Here is a 24,086-nt window from a genome sequence, read left to right as displayed (position 1 = left end):
ACACAAACTTTGCTGTGGGTTCACACGCACATGAGGCAAAAACTGTTGCTAAGGGACGTCTTGGAAGCCAAATGACCACAATATTGGTGGATATGGGTTGAACAGATGAGACATCAAGGTACTTGCTGCCTCAAGAGGACTCCCATGATAGGATAAGTTGGTCAAGGAACAGGGTAGATGACAACAGGTCAGCTGCCAACCTCAATAAAGTTTCCACTTGGTGACATCAGCAACATGACAGAGTGAGCTGTTCCCTTTGTCTCTCCACCTTTTGAACTACAATGAAAGGGACATTCACTGACCACTGGAGGAAGCCCACACAGCACAAAGGATGCCTGAGAGACACAGCTATACATCTACTGGTGGATGGAATGGCCACCCGGGAAGTGCCAGAGATAGGTGAGCACGTCCTGCTCTCCCTCAGTAGTGCAGTGCATGCACATGAACACTTTGCAACCTGCTGCAAGCTCCCAGAAAGTGGGAACAAGCAGCAGGCCGATGGTAAGAGGAGGAGGCGGTAACCCTTAGCCCACAATCATGGTCCTTCTCCCTGCACAAAGAGAGAGCCCACCACGCCTCTGTGCTGTAAAGCAGCAGCCATAGCTCTGGTCCTGGCAAGGAAGCCCCACTAACCGAGAACGGAGGCCTGTGGACTGCGACTGAGGAGAATAAACAGGGGCCTCAGCAGATTTCCGCACTGAAGCAAACACTTCCCAGGCGTGCACCAGCGCTCACAGTGCAGCTGTGCTCCCAAAGATGGGACGGGTCTGGGAGGCCGCGGTGAAAGTCACTGCAGCTTTGAACACATGTGTGTTCACTTTCCCGGTGGGGAGGGGGAGCCCAATGTGCCCCAGGGCCATCAAGGAGCAGCCATAGCTCAGGTCCCAGTGGGGAAGACTCACCCACAAGCACAGTGGATTGCCGACTGCAGATGGTAAACAGTGGACGTCAGCAGATTCTGTGCTGGGGCAAACAGCCCAGGCATGTGTGAGTGCTCACAGTGCAGCTGCACTCCCAAAGAGGAGGTGGATCCAGGAATAGGCGTGGCAGCTTTGAACCCACTGGTGATCTTCTTCTGGCAGGGAGGGGGAGCTCAGAGCACCCCTGAGGTGCCAAAGAGTGACCTTACCCTAGCGAGGAAGCCCCACCAAACAAGCACAGTCCACACAAGTGCCTGAAGGCACCCCAGGCTGGGGTAAGCACTCATAATACCCCCACAGCTTCCAGCAGTCGGGGTGGGGCCAGAAACACTGCTCCTTCTCCCCCCAGCAGTAACAGGGGGAATCTGCGTGCTAAGAATACCACAAATGTCCCAACAAAAGATTAGTTCAGCAAACAGCATGAGAAACTTCAGCAACAATTCAGCCCAGAAGGAAAATGACAATTCTCCAGAAACTGACACTGAAGACACAGAAATACACAACCTAAATGACAGAGAATTCAAAATAGCCATCAAAAGAAAACTCAATGACTTACAAGAAAACATGGAAAGACAATTCAAGGAGCTCAGCAATAAAATGAACCTCTTCACCAAAGAGATTGAAACTATAAAAAAATCAAGCAGAAATCTGGATATGAAAAACACAATTTATGAAATAAATAATAATCTAGAATCATTAAGAAATCGAATTGATCTTATAGAGGAAATAATTAGTCTTCTTGAGGATGAAAATGTAGAAATTCTACAGGTGGAGGGTAAGACAGAAGTAAGATTTTACAAAAATGAAGGAATTTTCTGAGAAATATTCAGCTCAATTAGGAAAGTCAACATAAGGGTTATAGGTATTCCAGAGGAAGAAGAGAGGGAGTAAGGAGCAGAGAGCCTGTTCAAAGAAATAATTGCTGAGAACTCCCCAAGTATGAGGATGGTTTCAGATTTACAGATAAATGAAGCTAATCAAATGCCCAACTTCATCAATGCTAAAAGACCCTCTCCAAGGCATATAACAGTGAAAATGGCAAAAGTTTGGGGTAAGGAAAGAATATTAGGAGCAGCGTGGCAGAAGAAAATAACCTACAAAGGAAACCGTATCAGGCCTTCAGCAGATTTCTCTGCAGAGACCCAACAGGCTATGAGAGAATGGAATGATATATTCAAAATACTGAAAGACGAAAACTTTCAGCCAAGGATACTCTATCCAGCAAAACTTTCCTGCAGATATGATGGAGCAATAAAAGCTTTCTCAGATAAACAAAAGCTGAGGGAGGATGTCACCACAGTCCTCCCCTACAAGAAATAATTAAAGATGCCCTCATACCAGCAACAAAAAGGGAAAAGTCTACAAAGCTCTGAGTAAGGAGATAAATAGGCAGAGATGATGAGAAACCTGTAGCTCTCCACCAGAACAGCGAGGCAAAGGCTCAGATACAACTTAAAGAGAAAGGGAAAGAAAACATCCAAAGTAACGATGCACACTTCAACTCAGCTACACGCTCAGGAAGTTAAAAACAGAACAAGGTGTAACAGCAATGACTCAGAGGGGAGAGGAAAGGGAAGGAACCTGGTTAGGCTAATGGAGATAAGAGGCTACAAGAAAATGGACTATCTCATCTGCAATATCTTTCATACAATCCACATCGTAAACGCTAAAAAATCAGAGCACAGCCACAATTCAGAAAAAGAGAGAGAACTGAGAAATCCCTCTCAGAAAACCAACAAAATGAAATGGCAGTCAGAAATTCAAAAGGGGAGCAGCCCTGTGTCCAAGTGGTTAAGTTCACGTGCTCCACTTCGGTGGCCCAGGGTTTCACTGGTTCGGATTCTGGGCACAGACATGGCACCGCTTTTCAGGCCATGCTGAGGCCTTACCCCACATAGCACAACCAGAAGGACCCACAACCAAAATAAACAACTATATACTGGGGGTAGTTGGGGAGAAAAAGCAGAAAAAAAAAAGATTGGCAACAGTTTTTAGCGCAGCTGCCAATAATTTTTAAAAAAGAAAAGAGAAAAAAAAGAAATACAAAGGAAGAGAAACAGTAGAAACATAGAACAATCAGAAAACAAGAGATAAAATGGCAGCATTAAGCCCTCATGTAACAATAATCTCTCAGAATGTAAATGGATTGAACTCTCCAACCAAAAGCCACAGAGTAACTGGATGGATTAAAACACAAGACCCAACATGGGCTAGCCCAGTGGTGCAGTTGTTAAGTTCGCATGTTGTGCTTCAGTGGCCCAGGGTTCACCAGTTTGGATCCTGGGTGTGGATATGGCACCACTTGGCAAGCCATGCTGTGGTAGGCATCCCACATATAAAGTACAGGAAGATGGGCACAGATGTTAGCTCAAGGCCAGTCTTCCTCAGCAAAAAGAGGATTGGCGGCAGATGTTAGCTCAGGGCTAATCTTCCTCAAAAAGACAAGACCCAACAATATGCTACCTCCAGGAAATGCACCTCAGCTTCAAAGACAAACATAGGCTTAGAGTGAAGGGATGGAAGACAATACTCTATGCTAATGGCAATGAAAGAAGGTAGGTGTTGCCATACTTTTATCAGGCAAAGCAGACTATGATTTAAAAAAAGACAATGAGGGACAAAGAGGGGCAGTATATAATGATAAAAGGGACATTCCACCAAGAGGACATCACATTTATTAATACATATGCACCTAACACAGGGGCACAAAAGTACATAAAGGAATTATTAACAGACCTAAGGGGAGAAATCAACAGCAACACAATAATGGTAGGGGACCTCAACACCCAACTTACTTCAGTGGACAGATCATGCAGACAAAAGGTCAACAAGGAAATAGATTTAAATGAAACACTTGACCAGATGGACTTAGTAGACATATACAGAGCATTCTATCCCAAAACAGCAGAATATACATTCTTCTCAAGTGCCCATGGCACATTCTCAAAGATAGACCAGGGGCCGGCACGGTGGCACACTGGTTAAGTGTGCATATTCTGCTTCAGAGGCCCAGGGTTCACAGGTTCAGATCCTGGGTACAGACATGGCACTGCTTGGCAGGCCATGCTGTGGTAGGCGTCCCATATATAAAGTAGAGGAAGATGGACATGGATGTCAGCTCAGGGCCAGCCTTCCTCAGCAAAAAGAGGAGGATTGGCAGCAGTTAGCTCAGGGCTAATCTTCCTCAAAAAAAAAACAAAAAAAAAAAACAGAGAGAGAGACCGTATGTTGCGTCACAAGGTAAGCCTTAACAAATGCAAGAAGATTGAAATCATCCCAACCATCTTTTCTGATCACAATGCTCTGAAGCTAGAAATCAACCACAAGAACAAAACTGGGAAAGTCAGAAATATGTGGAGACTAAACAACATGCTATTGAACAACCAATGGATCATTGATGAAATCAAAGAGGGAAATTAAAAATACCTGGAGACAAATGAAAATGAAAATACAACATAGCAACTCTTAGCGGATGCTGCAAAAGCATTCATAAGAGGGAAATTCATAGCAATACAGGCCCACCTCAACAAGCAAGAGAAATCTCAAATAAGTAATCTTACAATGTACCTAACACAGCTAGAAAAAGAAGAATAAACAAAGCCCAAAGTCAGCAGAAGGAGGGAAATAATAAAAATCAAAGCAGAAATACATGAAATAGAGACTGAAAAAACTGTAAAAAGGATCAATGAAACCAAGGGTTGGTTCTTTGAGAAGATAAACAAAATTGACAAATCCTTAGCCAGACTCACCAAGGAAAAAAAAGAGAAGGCTCAAATAAATGACATTAGAAGTGAAAGAGGAGAAATAACAACAGCTACTGCAGAAATACAAAGGATTATAAGAGAATACTATGAAAAGCTATATGCCCACAAATTCAGTAACCTAGAAGAAATGGATGAATTCCTAGACTCATACAACCTCCCCAAACTGAATCAATTAGAAACAGAGAATCTGAACAAACCAATCACGAGGACCGATATTGAAACAGTAATCAAAAACCTCCCAAAAAACAAAAGTCCAGGACCAGATGGCTTCTCTGGGGAATTCTACTAACATTCAAAGAAGATTTAGTACCTATCTTTCTCAAACTATTCTGAAAAATTGAAGAAGATGGAACACTTCCTAACACATTCTGTGAGGCCAACATCACCCTGATACGAAAACCAGAAAAGGACAACACAAAGCAGGAAAACTACAGGCCAAGATCACTGATGAACTTAGATGCAAAAACCCTCCACAAAATATTGGCAAACTGAATACAGCAATACATTAAAAGAATCGTACACCACAATAAAGTGGGATACATTCCAGGGGTGCAAGGATGATTCAAGATCTGCAAATCAATCAGTGTGGTACACCACATTAACAAAATGAGGAATAAAAATCACATGATCATCTCAATAGATGCAGAGAAAGCATTTGACAAGATTCAACATCCATTTATGATAAAAACTCTCAATAAAAGGGGTATTGAAGGAAAGTGCCTCAACATAATAAAGTCCATATATGACAAACCCACAGCCAACATCATATTTAACAGCAAAAAACTGGATCCCTCTGAGAACAGGAACAGGACAACTGTGCCCGCTATCACCACTCCTATTCAACACAGTACTGGAGGTATTGGCCAGAGCAATTAGCCAAGAAAAAGAAATAAAAGGAATCCAAATTAGAAAGGAAGAAGCAAAACTTTTGCTATTTGCTATTTGATATGATTCTCTATGTAGAAAACCCTAAAGAATCCACCAAAAAACTACTAGAAATAATCAACAACTACAGCAAAGTTGCAGGGTACAAAAATTGCTTTTAAAAAATCAGTTGCATTCCTATACACTAACAATGAACTAGCAGACAAAGAAACCAAGAATACAGTCCCACTTACAATCACAACAGAAAGAATAAAATACCTAGGAATAAATTTAACAAATGCAGTGAAAGACCTGTACACTGAAAACTATAAGTCATTATTGAAAGAAATTGAGGAAGACAGAAAGAGATGGAAAGATATTCCATGCTCATGGATTGGAAAAATAAACATAGTCAAAATGTCCATACTACCTAAAACAGTCTACAGATTCAATGCAATCCCAATCAGAATCCCAATGTCATTCTTCACAGAACTAGAACAAAGAATCCTAAAATTTACATGGAACAAAAAAAGACCCAAATAGCCAAAGCAATTCTTAGAAAAAAGAACAAAGCTGGAGGCATCACACTCCTTGACTACAAAGCTATAGTAATCAAAATAGCATGCTTCTGGCACAAAACCAGACAAACAGATCAATGGACCAGAATTAAAAGCCCAGAAATAAAACCACACATCTATGGACAGTTTATCTTTGACAAAGGAGCCAAGAACATACAACAAAGAAAGGAAACTCTCTCCAATAAGTGATGTTGGGAAAACTGGACAGACACATGCAAAAGAATGAAAGTAGAACATTATCTTGCACTATTTGCAAAAATTAACTCCAAATGGATTAAAGATTTGAATGTAAGAACGGAAACCATAAAATTCCTAGAAGAAAATATAGGCAATACACTCTTCGGCATTGGTCTTAGCCACATCTTTTCGAATACCATGTCTACTTGGGTAAGGGAAACAAAAGAAAAAGTTAACAAAAGGGACTACATCAGACTAAAAACCTTCTACAAAGCAAAGGAAACCATCAACAAAATGGAAATACAACCCACCAATATGGGAGAAGATATTTGCAAATCATTTATTACAAAAGGGGTTGATATCCAAAGTATATAAAGAACCCAGACAACTCAACAACAACAACAACAAAACAAACAACCTGATTAAAAAATGGGCAAAGGATATGAACAGAAATTTCTCAAAGGAAGATATATGAATGGCCAACAGGCACATGAAAAGATGCTCAACATCACTAATCATTAGGGAAACGCAAATCAAAACTACAATGAGATATCACCTTGCACCAGTCAGAATGTCTGTAATTACCAAGACCAAAAACAACAAATGTTGGAGAGGATGTAGAGAAAATGGAACCCTCTTACACTGCTAGTGGGAACTCAAACTGGTGCAGCCACTATGGAAAACAGTATGGAGATTCCTCAAAAAACTAAAAACAGAATTACCATATGATCCAATGTCAGGCAGTCCAGGCAGGGTCCACTGTGGATGTGCCCTGGACCTCCACTGCAGACAGTTCATGTCCCCTGGACACAGCCGGTCTATTACATTATAAACCTCTCCTCCTCCGTGGTCAGAAGATCCCACTAAATTTAGAGAGGACTCAGAAAGGTTAGTGGCTGTTCATAACCCCACCCACGGAGATCGTGGCTGGCTGCTAAGGGGGTTCTTCCAGCCCAGGATTACACTGTAGTTATCACACAGGACAGGGGACCCCCTCACAGGGGAAATAGAGGGCCAGACCCTCCCCCAGGCCCTCCTGCAAATGACCAGGAAGTGGCTCTGCAGGAGGCTGATACCCAAGGTTTAATAGGAGCCATTTTAGAGCTGTTTCGTCCTAAAGTTAAATGGTCAAAAAGGGAATTATGCACTTAGAATGAGGGGAACATCCATAAGCCTTTGTTGAACACTTTATATAAACTTTTCAAAGGTGCAGTGCATTACACCTGGAAGCCCCAGAGCACAGGAATCTCCTAATTCCTGCTTAGTAGGAAATTTTCTTCCTGATATCAAAAACCAAATTCCAAATAGTGTGGTTGGTGGGTCAGGGCAGCCATTAAGTGTAATAACGGAGGCTGCCACACAGTTCTTTTAAAATAGCATGAAAGTAAACGAAAAAAAGAATTATGAGCAACTCTTCTTGCTTTTCAACTTGAATCTCTAGAGAAGCAAAACTGCAACTGTGAGAGGAAACTGAAGCCACTCAGAGGGCTCCCTATTCACCTCCAGACACTTGCAGGTCTCGCAGGCAACCAGGGCATTGGAGAGAGATTGTCCTGCTCTTAAGAGAAGGGAAAGCTTAAAAATACCTCCCCCCCTTGGCCCCAGCTCCCCCAGAAGGCTTATGTTTCTCCTCCTGAGGGGCATTTCCCTCTTAAATGATGGGGTCAGCTGATCCTCAGTCACTGCCCTGAGCCACCACTAAACTTAAAATAGAGGATCGGGAACTGGATTTCTTAAGGGACACTGGTGTGACTTTCTCTACTCACCCTTCAGAGGGTTGATCTCTACCCGTCCCCTCTGATTCTGTGCAAGCTGTCGGAGTCTCTGGACAGCCTATTTCATGGCCCAGGTCCCAGCCCACTGCAGCAGATTCAGCCCCTTAACACTCACCCTGCCTCTCTAGTCTCCCACTGTTCCCACCTTTTTGGCAGAGGTTTCTTATGTAAATTTAATGCCACTAGAAATTGTAATGACACAGGCATTTTCACCTCCCTGCCCTGGGACCAAACCCCAAGTCTCCTACTTTCCTTGTTAGAAAGGCATCCTGATTTAAATTCTTCTGAAGAGGGTGAGTCTTTAAAAGATGTCCCCATTAGTCTCTGGGCTACCCATGCAAATGAGGTAGGATTGTTACCATGCACATTACTAAGACAAAGAATGAACTGTGTCCATCAGTAGCCCATTACCTGCTCTGCAGAGACACAGAGTGAGGAATTGAATCTCCAGCAGATTCCCTTCTGCAACAGGGTGGACACTTCCTCCCCCTGTAATCCTCCAATCTTGCCAGTGGAAAAAGCAGGCACGTTTGACTCAGACGGGAACCAAATCCATAGATCTGTACAAGCCCTCAGAGCCATAGAGTCTGTAATCCTCAGCATCCTTGGCCCCTGATCCAGCTGTCATCCTGAGCTCGGTTCCTGGTGGTGCAGCCTGGGTGACAGGAGTTGACCCTTGCTCAGCTCTCTTGTCAATCCCACTGCAGCCTGACTCACAAGTTCATTCTGCATTTACATGTAAAGGGAGGCCATTCACATGGACTCGCCTTCCTCAGGGATATTGTGAGTCCCCCTCATATTTTCCCCAATCCTACAGCCCACCTGGATTCTGTAGCCTTCACTCAAGGCTCCGCTCCTGTTCAGTATGTGGATGACCTTCTACTCTGTAATCAGAGTAAACAGGGAGCCCTTACAGACCCCTCACTCTCCTGAAGGCACCAGCTGCTCGAGGCCATAAAGCCTTCAGATCTAAACCTCAGGGGGTGCAGATGACTGGGACCTACTCGGGACAGGAGCCATGTCAAGGCATTCAACAGCTCACCCCAAATGCCTTGAGTCCATTTTGTCCACCACTCTCCCCAAATGAAGAAACAGCTATGTAAGCATCTAGGGGCAGCTTGTTACTGCCCCAGTGGATTCCTGATGCTGCAGCCCTTGCTAACCCTCTGTGTGCTCTTCTCCCAGACATCACCCCACAGCCTATTCCCTGGCCTTCAGAGCCATGAAACTCCTGTGAAGCCTTAAAATTCTCTTTGTCCACACTACAGCTCTTGGCTTATCTAATTTTGACAAACCTTTTCATCTATACTGCCATGAAAATAATGGAACTTCTGCCTGCATTCTAGCACAGTCTTTTGCCTCTCAGACTTGTCCTATAGCATATTTCTCATGCCAGCTAGACCCTGTGGCATCAGGTATGCCCCATGCTTATGTGTGGTGTTTGCAGCTGCCACCCTGACTGACAAAGCCAGTACTCTAACATTGGGCTCTCCCAGTCATGTCTGTGTTCCACAGGCTGTGTCTGCTGTTTTACAAGTTCCCAGGACACAACACCTCTATACATGGCCACGGACCACATTTGAGCAGATTCTTCTAAGTAACCCTTCCATCATTTTACATCATTGTAAGACTGGTTTTAGACACTTAAAAATTTTTTTGTTGCAGTAACCTTGGTTTATAACATTATGTAAATTTAAGGTGCACTGGGTCATATTTCAACTTCTATATAGATTACATCATGTTTACTACCCAAAGACTAATTACAACCCATCACCAGACACATGTGCCTAATCACCTCTTTCACCCTCCTCCCTCCCCCCTTCCCCTCTGTCCACTCCAATCTCTGTCTCTATGTGTTGTTCATTTTATCTTCTATTTTTGATTGAGATCATATGGTATTTGAATTTCTCCTTGTGACTTATTTCACTTAGCGTAATACCCTCAAGATCCATCCATGTTGTCATACATGGCCAGATTTCATCCTTTTTTATGGCTGAGTCATATTCCATTGTGTATATATACCACGTCTTTATCCATTCATCCATTGATGGGCATCTAGGTTGCTTCGTGGCTTTGGCTATTGGGAATAATGCTGTGAAGAACATAGGGGTGCAGATATCTGTATGCATTCGTGCTTTCTTGTTCTTTGGATAAATACCCAGCATTGGAATAGCTGGATTGTATGGTAATTGTTTTCCTAATGATTTGAGGACTCTCCATATTGTCTTCCATAGTGGCTGCACCAGTTTGCACTCCCACCAGCAGTGCATTAGAGCTCTGTTTCCTCCACATCCTCTCCACAACTTGTCATATCTTGTCTTGCTAATTATAGCCATTCTGATGGGCATGAAGTGATATCTCATCGTGGTTTTGATTTGCATTTCCCTGATAGCTAAAGATGTTGAACATTCTTTCACGTACCTGTTGGCCATCTATATATCTTCTTTTGAGAAATGTCTGTTCAGATCTTTTGCCCATTTTTTAATTGTGTTGTTACCTTTGTTGTTTTTGAGATGTATGAGTTTTTTTTATATGTTTTGGATATCAACCCCTTATCAGATATATGGTTCCTAAATATCTTCTCCCAATGGTTAGGTTGTCTTTTCATTTTGTTGATGGTCTCCTTTGCTGTGCAGAAGCTTTTTAGTTGGGTATAGTCCCATTTCTTTATTTTTTCTATTGTTTCCATTGCCCAGTTAGCCATGATACTTAAAAATATGCTGCTAAGACAGATCTTGAAGAGCGTACTGCCTATGTTTTCTTCTAGAAGTTTCATGGTTTCAGGTCTTATATTGAAGTTTTTAATCCATTGTGAGTTAATTTTTGTGTATGGTTAGGATAATGGTCTACTTTCATTCTCTGGCATGTGGCTGTCCAGTTTTCTCAGCATCATTTACTGAGGAGGGTTTCCTTTCACCATTGTATGTTCTTGAATTCTTTGTTGAAAATTAGCTATCCATAGATGTGTGGGTTTATTTCTGGGATCTCGATTCTGTTCCATGGAACTGTGTGTCTGTTTTTATGCTAGTACCATGCTGTTTTGATTACTATAACTTTGTAGTATACTTTGAAATCAGAGAGTTTGGTACTTGCATCTTTGTTGTTTTTTCTCAGGATTCCCTTGGCTATTAGGGCCTTTTGTTGCTCCATATAAATTTTAGGATTCTTTGTTCTATCTCTGTGAAAAGTGTCATTGCATCTTTGATAGGGATTGCATTGAATCTGTAGATTGATTTTGGAAGTATGGACATTTTAACTATGTTAATTCTTCCAATCTGAATGCACGGATTATCTTTCTATTTCTTTGTGTGTTCTTTAATTTTTTTCAACAATGTTTTATAGTTTTAAGTGTACAGGTCTTTTCCCCTCTTTGGTTAAATTTATTCCTAGATATTTTATTCTTTTCGTTGTTATTGTAAATGGGATTATATTCTTTATTCTCTTTCTGCTACTTTGTTGTTAGTGTATAGAAACACAACTGATATGTGTATGTTGATTTTATATCCAGCAACTTGACTGTATTCATTTATTATTTCTAAAAGGTTTTTGGTGGATTCTTTAGGGTTTTCTGTATGTAAAATCTTATCATCTCCTAATAGTGACAGTTTCACTTCTTCCTTTCCAATTTAGATCCCTTTTCTTTCTTTTCCTTGCCTGATTGCTCTGGCTAGGACTTCTAATACTATGTTAAATGAGAACAGTGAAAGTAGGCATCTTTGTCTGGTTCCTGTTCTTAGAGGGATAGCTTTCAGTTTTTCTCCATTGGGAATGATATTAGTGGTGAGTTTCTCATATATGGCCTTATTATGCTGAGGTGCTTTCCTTCTATACCATTTTATTCAGGTTTTTGTTTTACCATAAATTGATGCTGTAACTTGTCAAACACTTTCTCTGCATCTATTGAGATGATCATGTGATTTTTATTCTTCATTTTGTTAATGTGATGTACCACCTTGATTGATTTGTGGATGTTGAGCCATCCCTGTGTCCCTGGAGTAAATCCCACTTGATCATGCTGTATGATGTTGTTAATGTATTCTTGTATTTGATTTGTTAGTACTTTTGAGGATTTTTGCAATGTTCATCAGTGATACTGCCCTGTAATTTTCTTTTTTTTGTCTTGTCCCCCTCTGGTTTTGATATCAGGGTAGTGTTGGCTTCCAGAGAATGAGTTAGGAAGCTTCTTGCCCTTGTCAACTTTTTGGAAGAGTTTGAGAAGGATAGGCATTAAGTCTTCTTTGAATGTTTGGAAGAATTCACCAGGGAAGCCATCTGGTCCTGGACTTTTATTTTTGGGAGGTTTTTGATTACTGTTTCAATATCATTACTGGTGATTTGTCTATTCAAATTGCCCATTTCTTCTTGATTCAATTTTGGAAGGTTGTGTGATTCTAAATATTTATCCATTTCTTATACATAAAACAATTTGTTGTCGTGTAGCTTTTCACAGTATTCTCTTATAATCTTTTGTATTTCTGAAGTGTCTGTTGTAAGTATCTTCTTTCATTTCTGATTTTATTTATTTGAGAGTTCTCTCTTTTTGTCTTGGTAAGTCTGCCTAAAGGCTTGTCAATTTATTTTTTGTCTTTTCAAAGAACCAGCTCTTAGTTTCATTGATCTTTTTCTATTTTTTAAAATCTTTATTTCATTTATTTCTGCTCTGGTTTTTATTGTATTTTCTTCCTTCTACTGATTTTGGGCTTTGTTTGCTCTTCTTTTTCCACTTCCTTTAGGTGCACTACTAGAGTATTTATTTGGGATTTTTCTTGTTTGTTCAGGTAGGCATGTACTGCTACAAACTTCCTTCTTAGAACTAAATTTGATGTATGCCATAAATTTCAGTATGTCATATTTTCATTTTCATTTTTCTCCAAGTATTTTTTAATTTCTCCTTTAATTTTCTCCTTGACCCAATTGTTTTTCAACAGCATTTTGTTTAATCAACACATGTTTGCAGCTTTTCTGATTTCTCCCTGTAATTGATTTCCAGTTTCATATTGTTTTGGTCAGAAAAAAAATGCTTGGTATTATTTCAGTCTTCTTAAATCTATTGAATGTGATCTATCCTGGAGAATGTTCCAAATGCATTTGAGAAGAATGTGTATTCTGTGGTTTTGGGATAGAATGTTTGCATATATCTGCCAAGTCCAACTGGTCTAATGTGCCATTTAAGGCCAATGCTTCCATATTGATCTTCTGTTTGGATGATTTACCCATTGATGTAAGCCGAGTGTTAAAGTCCCCTACTATACTGTGTTGTTGTCTATTTTTCCTTTTATGTCTGTTAATAATTGCTTTATATATTTAGGTGCTCCTATGTTGGGTGCATAGGTATTTACAAGTGTTGTAGCCTCTTGTTGGAGTGTTCCCTTTATCATTATGTAGTGTCTTTCTTTGTGTCTTGTTACAGTTTTTGTTTTAAAGTGTATTTTATCTGATAAGTATTGCGACACCAGCTTTCTTTTCGTTGCCATTTGCATGGAGTATCTTTTTCCAACCCTTCACTTTCAGTTCATGAGTGTCTTCAGATCTGAAGTGTGTCTCTAGTAAGCAGCATATATACAGGTCTCTTTTTCTTTTCCAATCAGCCACCTTATGCCTTTTGATTGGAGCATTTAGTCCATTGACATTTAAACTAGCTATTGACAAGAATGTACTTGTTGCCATTTGTTACTTTCTTCTGGGTGTTTTAGTAGTTCTTCTTTGTTCTTCTTCACTTGCTCTCTTCCCTTGCCTTTGTGGATTTCTTTAGTATCATGTTGGGGTTCCTTTCTCTTAATTCTTTGTGTCTTTATCATAAGTTTCTGGTTTGTGATTACCATGAGGCTCATATATAAAAACCTATGTACATAGCAATCTATATTAAATTGATGGTCTCTTTAGTTTGACGTCTTCCTTAAAAGCTCTACTCTTTTACTCTCTTCCTCCCACATTTTATGTTTCTGATATCAGATCTAACCTCTTTTTTTGCTCATGTGTAACTGTTACCCTCTTATCATGGAAATAGATAATTTTAGTACTTTTGTCTTTGACCTTCACATTAGCTTCATAGGTAGCTGATCTGCTACCTTTAGTTTTATTTCTTTTTCTGATGATTTTCTTATTCCTATTTGTGATCTTCTCTTTTCCACTTAAATAGGTCACTTTAGTATTTCTTGTCAAGCTGGTTTATTTGTGATCAACTCATTTAGTTTTTGCTTGTCTGGTAAATTCTTTCTCTCTCTTTCCATTATGAATGATAACCTTGCAGCTTACAGTATTCTTGGCTGTAGGTTTTTTCCTTTCAGCACTTTAAATACATTGTGCCACTGCCTTCTAGCCCATAAATTTTCTGCTGAGAGGTCAGCTGATAGCCTTGTCTGGTTCTATTTTTATGTAACTTGTTCCCTTTCTCTTGTGGCTTTTAGGATGCTCTCTTTATCTTTAATTGCTGACATTTTAACTATAATGTGTGTTGGTGTGGGCCTCTTTGGGCTTATCTTGTTTGGTGCTGTCTGTGCTTCCTGTACCTGGATATCTGTTTCCTTCCTTAGGTTAGGAAAGTTTTCAGCTATAATTTCTTCAAGTAGATTCTCTGTCATTTTGTCTCTCTCTTCTCCTGGGCACTTATAACATGGATGTTAGTGTGTTTGATGCTGTCCCAGAGGTCCCTTAGACCATCTTGTTCTTTTTAATTCTCTTTTCTTTTACCTGTTCAGGTTGAATGATTTCCTCTAGTCTTTCATCCAGCTCACTGATCCACTCTTCTGTATCATCTACTCTGCTAATGAATCCCTCATTATGAAAGAAAATTAAATGAAAATGAAATGAATTTTTCATTTCCAGTATTGTAGTCTTCATTTCTGATTGGTTCTTTTTTATATTTTCCAATTCTTTGTGGAAGTTCTCACTGAGTTCATCCATTCTTCTCCCAAGATCAGTGAGCATCCTTATGACTCTTTGTTTGAATACTTTGTCAGGTAGATTGTTTATTTCTGTTTCATTTAGTTCTTTTTCTGAGATTTTGCCTTGTTCCCTTACTTGGAACATATTCCTTTGTCTCAATTTGCCTCTTTCTCTGTGCTTATATCCATGTTTTAGGTAGGTCAACTACGTCTCCTGATCTTGGAGAAGTGGCCTTATGTAAGAGATGTCTTATGAGGCCCAGCAGTGTGCTACCCTCTTGTCACAAGATCCAGATGTTCCAGGAGTGTCCCCTGTGTGGGCCATGTGTGTCCTTCTGTTATGGCAGGTTTACTCATGCTGTAGGTGCCTGGGGAGGCTAGGCTGTCCCCCTGGCCATCTGGTTGTAATGCTCAGCTCTGTGTGGCTGCTATGGTCCTTTCAGTCACTTTATCGGGCATGGGGAGCCCCAGCACAGTTGGCTGCATGGTCTAATAGCACATTCCTGTTGCAGTTTTTCTGTTAAGTGAGTAGACTCCCAGTGTGGTTGCTTGGTAGGGTCAGGGGCTTTTAATTGCTGTAGGCCCCAGGCCTGAAAGGCTGTGGTCAGCTCTCTCAGGACTGCAGCTGAGTGGGGCTGGCCCCAGTCACAGGAGCACCAATTGTTTCAGGATTTAGAAGGTCGGGCTGATCTCCTATGTGGCTGTTTGAGAAGCACAAGTCTGCTGCAGGTGACAAGCCCCACTGCCTGCAGGGCCACACACTCTGTCAACACAGTGTTGCCCTGTGTGCACACCCAGACTCACTGAAGTGGACACTATCACCTCACTGCAAAGACCCCACACACTCCAACAATGCAGGCCCATCCCTGATGCTCCCTGTCTCACAGAGGGGGATCCAGTCACCCAGTTGCAGAGGTTCCATTCACCCCACCTATGCAGGCCCATGAGTTGCCCAAGGGGCTGCAGTTGGGTGGGGCCAGTCCCTAGGGCAGGCTGCCTGCCCTGACTGAGCTGGATTAAATCAGTGCTCTAGGAGATGAGGCAGACCCCTGTGCTAACGAGCCAGGGGAAGAAGTCCAGAGGCATCTGCCAGTGTTTGCGTCAGCACACCTGTACTAGGTCACAATAAGGGCTGCTGCCAATGTCTTAATCTCTGGAGAGGTCTGACCTCTCATCGAGATGCACCCAGAACCTCTAGGGTGAGTCTCTTTTCACCAAAGGACTGTGTCCCTTTCTGATGATTTTAGGTTGCTTTCTGAAATGAGTTAATATGTGTCTGGGCCCTTTAAGAGCAGACATTTTTTCCCCTTTTGTCCAATAGCTTTTCTGGGTGTATTCTCCATTGTAGTTAATAGCCAGCAAAGCTAAGTCTTATGACACTCATCTCAGTTGTGCTGAGTCCAAAAGCTGCTTAACGTGGTAACACTCCCCTGCTCAGATCCCCACCCCTCCAGGAAAGGCTTCATACCTATTGTTGCCCCCAGTCAGTCATGAAGCATCGTGGCTCAAAGGTGGCTTTTTTTTCTCTCCAGAAAGGAATCTCTGCCTTTTCTATCTCAGTCCGTGCTGTCCCTAGTTTGGGGGTTCTTTTTACTCAGTTTTCATTTCTCTTTTAGGGGGTAATTTTTCTGAGAGTAGATGTAACTTTGTTGTGTCCATGGGAGGAGGTGAGTTCAGAGTCCACGTAAGCCACCATCTTGACACCATCTGTCCCTTTTTCTGATATGAGTGTTTTATAGAACTTTCATTTGAAGCACTGTTTTAGCTGCATCCTAGAAATTTCGGTATGTCATGTCTTTCTTTCAATTCCAGTCAAAATACTTTATAACCTCTCCTGGTATTAGTTTCCAAATACTTGAGGATTTCTCAGATATCTTTTTGCTACTTATTTCTAATTTCATTCCAACATTCAGAAAACATATTTTGCATTATTTGAATTTTTTTATTAAGACTTCTATTAATAGGTGCTTGCAGTTTGTTGAGTTTTTTGAAAATATCAAGTTGTAAACTTTTATCACAAATTAAAAACGAGGATCTTAAAACCAAACTTGACAAGATATGAAACAACTTAAAAATCTTTAGTATTTAGAAAAACTAGACATTAAAAAAAGCACAAACAGATTTTTCATTACCAAAAAGAGATGTCTTTAGATAAAATATTGCAAGTCCAATGCTGGCTGGGCCCCTGGCAGAGTGGTTAAGTTTGTGTGCTCCACTTCAGCAGCCCAGAGTTTCACCAGTTCGTATTCCGGGCATGGACATGGCACTGCTCATTAGGCCATGCTGAGGCAGTGTCCCACATGCCACAACTAGAAGGACCCACAACTAATATAGAACTATGACTGGGGGGATTTGGGGAGACACAGCAGGGAAAAAAATGAAAGTCCAGTGCTGCATAGATAGTGGAGGTAGTTGTTGTTATCTGGTCAAGAAGAAATTGGCAAGCCCTTGAGGTCTTCTGCTCCCATCTTCTGTTCATTTCTTGGTGCTGGAATGTCGTCTTCATCTCTTTGTGTTGGATGACTACAGACGGTGGTGGAGGTGGTAAGCCTGCATCTACGCAACTGCCTTGCTCAGCCCCTGGAGGGCAGTTCTCAGTTGGGGGGCTCTCACTGCTTTAGTCTCCTGGCCATCTTGTGGTCTAGGGGTTTCTTGGCCTCTGTGTTGGTCGTTGAAGGTGCGGCGGTGCTGACGTTAAGGTGGCTGCTTACAGTAGGTCTCCTGTCCTCAATCTTCCTGATCTGCCTGGCCAGCATCTCTGTCTGTCTTTGCCGAGGAGGCTCCCTGCAGCACTGAGGTCTATACCCCGATACAGCTTCTGTCTACTGGTCGCCTTGTTCTCCTGCATCTGGCTGTCAGTCCCCTCCATCACTTCTCACTGCACAGGAGGGCTGGAATACCTGTAGTCACCTGTAGGGTCTCCGCATATAGTGGGGTGGAGACCGTGGCTGCGTGCGGTCGGGCCGGCGTGGGGCCTGGCCTTCGGGAGCTCACTCTGATCCCGCATTCTTTCCCGCTCTCACTATTCTGGGGGTTCTGCTGGGGTGTGTGTGGAGGCTTCTGCGACATGAACAGTGGCTGTGCTGGCCCCGGGCTGCTGCACATTTTCTGTCTGCACTGCAGCTCCACCAGGCCTGTCACATCTGCTGCCTCTGCCTCTTCTCCCGCAGCAGCATCAGACTGCACAGTCTCTGCATCTCCTGCAATGAGGAGGTCTGCGCTGGGCTTCCTCCTCTGTGGCGGTCTGGGTACCAGTGCGTCTTCCCTGGTCCTTCTGTGGATGAAACCATATCCACTTCTTACACTGAACCATTTACTGTTCCCAAGCCTATGTCACAGTTACCCTCTTGTACCTGCACTCCGCCCGTGGTGCTTGGCTTGGTGTCAGCAGCACAGGGGGTGGGGGCAGCTGAGGCTCTTGGCCTCGATGCTCAGGGTGTGGTGACAGTGGCTGGGCCAGCTCACCCCTCAAGGGTGCAGTGATGGAAACTGGAGCTGGTGGCAGGGCTGCTCAGGGCTCTCTGGGCTCTGCTCTTCCTCCCACTACTGAGCAAACTCTTCTTTGAATTATTTGGGATTTATTGAGACTTCTCTCTGGTTGGTGGGGAATGTGGTCTCTTTGCAAATGTCCCCTGTCTTGTGAGAAGAATGTGTCCTCTGCTGTGTTGCGGGGTGTGTTCTGTGACGTCAGTTCGGGCAGAGTGGTGACAGTGCTGTCCAGGGCTTCTGCATCCGTTCTCGTCTCTGTCTAGCTGCTCATCAGTGATTGAGCGAGTGTTGAAATCTCAGACTGTGGGTCATCTGTTTCTCCTTTCAGTTCTGTGGGTTTTCTTTGTATAGTTGAAGCTCTGGGACTAGAAGCTGTGACTCTCCTGATACACAGCCATCAAGGACTGTGATGCCTTCCTGGTGAATGGCCCCTCTATTATTAGGAAATGACCCTCTTTCTCTGAGAAATTCTTTGCTTTGAAAGCAGCACTGTTGGTCCTGGCCTGCATTCTCCCCCTGGACCCTACATGTGTGTGTGCTGTTCCCTACGAGCTCCCTGCAGGCCAGGTGCTGTCTGGCAGGGCCTCCCTCCCATGCCCAACCAGAGGCCATTGGGGGCATCAGAGAACTGAGATACCCTGAGTTCCTGCTAGTCTGCCCACTCAGCTGTAGGATCCAGCCCACCGTGGCGCTCTTGGAGAAGCATGACATGAGTGGCAGAGTGGGAGGCCCCAGCATCACTACCTGGTCCCCATGTCCTGGAGCAATGTCCTTGCTGCCCCCTCCATGTGCCATGCACCCCTCCTACCCCTGCTGCACGGCCTCATCCAGAGCAGAGTGTCCTCTACCCTTGCTTGGAACATGCCTGGTGGGGCAGTCCATCCATGCCAGCCTTCCCTCTCCCAGACCAAGGCCTGTCTGCACTCAGCATGTGCTGCTGTCAGCAGAAAGCAGATGGCACAGCATGCACACCGCGCTGCCCCTGCAGCAGCCCTCCTTTCCTGTGGTGGAGCCTCAGCCTGCCGGGTCTCCTCTTTCCTTTTCCCTGTCTCTGGGCTTCCTGCACTTAGCACAGAGTCAGGTCTGCTTCTTTCTCCCTCTGACAATCCACCTTTGTTAGGTAATTACATGGAATTTGTAAGGACGCTGATGTGACTATGGGCATGGTTGGGTTCAGATCCACCAGGTTGCTGTTTGCTATTTATCCTGTTTGTCCCTGTTTCCCTCTTTTTCTACCTTCTTTTGGGTTAATTATTGGTGTGATTTCATCTTATCTCCTGTAGCTTCATGGCTCAGCCACTTCTTTTTATGTTTTGTGGTTGCTTTGAGGATTCCTGCCTCCATCTTCTGTTTGTGCCAGTCTGCCTTCAGGTGACACTGTCCACTTCACGACAGTCCACTTCCGTGTCCCCTTCTTGGCCTTCTGGTATTGTTTGTCATATTTTACTTTTATATGAGTTCCTAACCCCACAATAAATCATTATATTTGCTTTCCCATTCAACTATTTTTCTAAAATATGGAAAAAAGTCTTTGATATTTGCCCTGCAATTTAGTAGTCGTGGTGTCTGTGTTTCTTGCGTAGTCCCAGTGGTCCATCTAGGATGGTTTCCCTCTGCTGGAGGGGTTCCTTTCACATCTCTTGTCATTGTGCTCTCCTGGTGATTAATTCTCTCAGTGTTTCAAAGTCTGAAAAATCTTTATCCTGCCTTCTTTTTTTTACAATTTAATTGACATAAAAATAAAGTACTTATTTGAAGCGCAAATTTGACAAGGGTTAACAGTGATTAACGCATTGATAACCCATGAAGCCATCACCTCCATCGAGATAATGAGCATGTCCACCCCCCCCAAGTTCCCTTGTGCCCCTTTGTGAGCCCGCCCTCCTACCCCCGCTTTGACCCTCCCACCAATCTACTTTTCTGTATTTCCTATAATTTTATGTCAATGCGATCACTGAGTTCATTGTTGTGGTTTGGACTCTTTCACTATGACTCAGATTCATCCATGTGGTGGTACATGTCAACGTGGCTCCTTTTATTGCTGAGAATCACCATTTTCTGTGATAAATATATGACAAAATTTACCACTTTAACCATTTTTATGTGTATAATTCAGTAGCACTAAGTACATGCACGTGTTGTATAACCAGCACCACTATCTGTTTCCAGAACATTTTCATCAGCCTCAAGTCTTGTCTTTTGTGGTATATAATCTGCTGTTAATACCATGCAGTGTGTTTTTCATTTCAGGCATTATCCTTTTTTTATCATTAGCAGCTTGATTTAGGTTTTTTTTTTAATATCAAACATGTTCCCCTTATCATGCTAATTCTTCCTCTACCTTCCTGAGCATATGGATAAATAACAGTTATGTTAATGTCCTTGTCTACTGGTTCTATCATCTATGCCATTTCTGGGTCTGTTTTTATTGATTGCTTTTTCTCTTCATAGGGTCATATTTTCTGGATTTTTTTCGTATACCTGGTAAGTTTATATTGGATACCAGGCATTATGAATTTCACATTCTCAGGTGCTAGATTTTCTTGGTGTTCCTTTAGCTATGTGTAGGCTTTTTGGGGGATGCTATCGATATTCCTGGGAATAGTGTGACCCTTTGAGCCTTGTCTTTCAGCTTGCTTAGGTGGGTTCTGAACAGCCTGGTGTGTAGACCTCACTGGGCCCCGCTTCTGAGGACCCCATGAAGTCTCTGTTAGGGAGAGGGCTTTCCAGCATGGCAGCTGTGAGCTCAGGAGTCCCCCACACATGTGCCAAGCCAGCCGCAGCTTTGGGCTCCGTGGGACCCCCCACTGGTCTGCACAGGGCTCTTCACTGCAGCTCTCTCCCCAACGGTCTCGGGACCATGTTTTCCAGCTGCCTTGGCCTCCCCGAACCCCAAATCCTCTCTTCACAACTCGGGGGCAGCCCTGGGCTTTGGGTCTCCCTCCCTCTGCTGCAGCCGGGAAACTCCCCAGCAGGCTTCTGGGGCAGGAACATGCTGACTTTGTTTCTCTGCTCTGAGCCATCACCATCTCTGCTGCCTGTTGGCCAGTGACCGAAACTGTTATTTCCTAAATTTTGTCCGATATATTTAATCCAGCCTTAGGTGGAGGCAAGATTACTTGACTGCTTATTTTATGTTAGTTTTTATGTTACTTACTGATTGCTTGGAAGATGAGTTCATAATGGCGGTATTCCGGTTCATAGTTCAAGTGTATCTCTATCCACATTGGATGGCAGGTGTTCAGATATGAAATGATCATGGTAGGTCATGGGATGTAATGTCTGAGCAAACCTCCAGACACCAAAATGTTTTACAAATATTAATTTATGACATCAGGTCCAATTTGCATGTCATAGAGGTATGATTGCCTTGAAGACAAGGGTCTCAGCTTTACATTCTGGTTCGAATCAAGCACATCTCTATCCACGTGGGGCAGGCAGGGGTCCAGATCGGCGATGCCTCCTGGGAATGGTACTGCCGTGATCATGGAATTCACTCAACGGTCAGATGACAAGTGAGAAAAGCATTGGCGGTGGGGATAACTCATTCAACATGTCCTTCAGCAAGACTGGGGCTGGCAAGCATGTGCCCACAGCAGTGTTTGTGTACCTGGACCCCACTGTGTTGGTAGGTACACAGACACTCGGGGCAGCTGTCCTAGGAGGGTAGGAGAGCCTTGCTGAAGCCCCCCATGTGCTCCTTTGGATCCCCCTGCAGAAGGGACAGACGTACAAGTATATGCCCGTGGCCATGATAGGTGACACACTGGAAGTTAGTGCCTGAAATGTCCATGGGACTCAGGCTCCTAATTGAGAAAAACCTGCTGTGAGGTTGGCAGGGAGTGAGATGGGCTGGGGGTGGAGTAGCTCGTGGCCTCCTCAGCCCGGTCAGGTGGTTGTATAGACCCTGTCTGCAGGGCGCCCGGGCACCAGTCCCTCCTTAGTGCTGTGCGCTCCCTCAGGCTGGGGCATGAGTCTTGGCCTGCATCTTAGACACAGAAAGCTCAGTATAGAACATTCATCAGGTTCCTCCAGATTAGAAGTCTGAGGTAGTTTCCAAGGAGAGTTGCAAAGAGAGCACCTTTCAGTGGCCACCAGGGGATGACAGAATGTCACCGTGAAGCCTGTGAGACCCAGGCCACATGGGGTGCCCTGATGGGACTGCCCAGCAACAGTCATGCTGGGGACTGTCTAGCCTGTAAGGGATCTTTAAATTCCACCCTTGGCTGTAGCTACGGGGATGGAAAAAACACGCACTTGTAGAATTGCCTGTGTGTGGGTGTGAGAGCTCTCCTCCCTTAGTGGGGAACCAGTCACGCTGACATTTGTCCCATGAGTTGACTCCTCTCTCCTCTAGCCATCGGGCGCAATTGTGGTCTGTGTATTACACAGAGATGTTTCCTGTGAGACACCGACGCTGCTGACCTATAAGGAACAGCATGTGCTTGGTAGAAGGGGACGGTCCCGATCTGTCCACCCTGGTGAGTTAACAACAGGCCTTAAAGACTCGTGGCCCCTGTGTCTTCTTGTAGATGAAGTGCACAGGGACCCACAGGCAGCCCTTCCACATGGAGCAGCTGATCACTGGGAAGGAAGACGCAGCCAATAATTACGCCAGAGGCCATTGCACCATCAGCAAGGAGATCGTCAACCTGGTCCTGGACGAGGTCCACCAACTGGTGAGGGGAGCGCCGAGAAGGCTTCCCGTGGACGCTGTCCTGGACGGGAGGGGAGGCCTTGGAATGTGACCAGGAGGACATTTTCGCAAAACGAGTCCACAGTCTTACCCTCCAGTGTAGCTGCGGTGCATCCACACATCTTTACCGTCTGTCTGCTTTGCCTCTAAGTGCCATGCATGTTCACTGTGGAGGGTGTGAATCCTATAATCCTGCAGAGGAAGATAAGTGACCAGGGCTGTGGAGGTTGCTCTGTGCCTTCTGCCCGTGTTGGCTCCCGTTCTCTGATTTCTCTCAGGTGGATCTGTGCAGGGGGCTGCAGGGCTTCCTCATCTTCCACAGCTCCGGGGGCGGCCCTGGCTCTGGGTTTGCATCTCTGCTCATGGAGCGCCTCTCTGTGGACTATGGCTAGAGGTCCAAGCTCAAACTTGCCATTTCCCCAGCCCCCCAGGTTTCCACGGCTGTGGCGGAGCCCTCCAACTCCATCCTGACCACCCACGTGACCCTGGAACATGCTGACTGTGCCTTCATGGTGGACAAGGAAGCCATCTACGACATAGGTCAGCGCAACCTGCATGTGGAGCAGCCCCCGTGCACCAGCGTCAGTCATCTCATCGGGCAGATCGTGTCCTCCATCACGGCCTCCCTGCAACTGTAATGAAGAAGCCAGCATTTATTGAGCACCAACTGTGTATGGGCACGTTTTGGATGCTGGAGACACAGCAGCTAACAGAGACGCTGTCCCTCATGGTGGAGCTGAGCAGACAGGCTGTCAGAGGCCTGTGCTAACATGAGAGCTGGTGTAGACAGGACTGTGTGCTGATGGAATTAACAGCCACATTGGGGTGCAGGATCCGGTAGTGGGCCCCATGCTAGATGGGCTGATCTGGGAAGCCTCTGTGAAGAGGTGATGCTTGACTGTCCCTTTAACAAGATCCCTGTGGCTCTGTGAGGACAGT

At 44.0% G+C, this 24,086-nt stretch overlaps 1 pseudogene; it reads left to right on the top strand.

Moving 5' to 3' along the window:
- LOC124234108 (tubulin alpha-3 chain-like) overlaps positions 1-23,785 on the top strand; it is a 30,190-nt pseudogene extending 6,405 nt beyond the window's left edge.
- Positions 23,786-24,086: the final 301 nt, after the last annotated feature.

This window comes from Equus quagga, unplaced genomic scaffold, assembly GCF_021613505.1.
Source record: "Equus quagga isolate Etosha38 unplaced genomic scaffold, UCLA_HA_Equagga_1.0 71146_RagTag, whole genome shotgun sequence".
Lineage (NCBI taxonomy): Eukaryota > Metazoa > Chordata > Mammalia > Perissodactyla > Equidae > Equus > Equus quagga.
The sequence above is the reverse complement of the archived record's forward strand: the minus strand, read 5'-3'. Positions and strand labels throughout refer to the sequence as shown.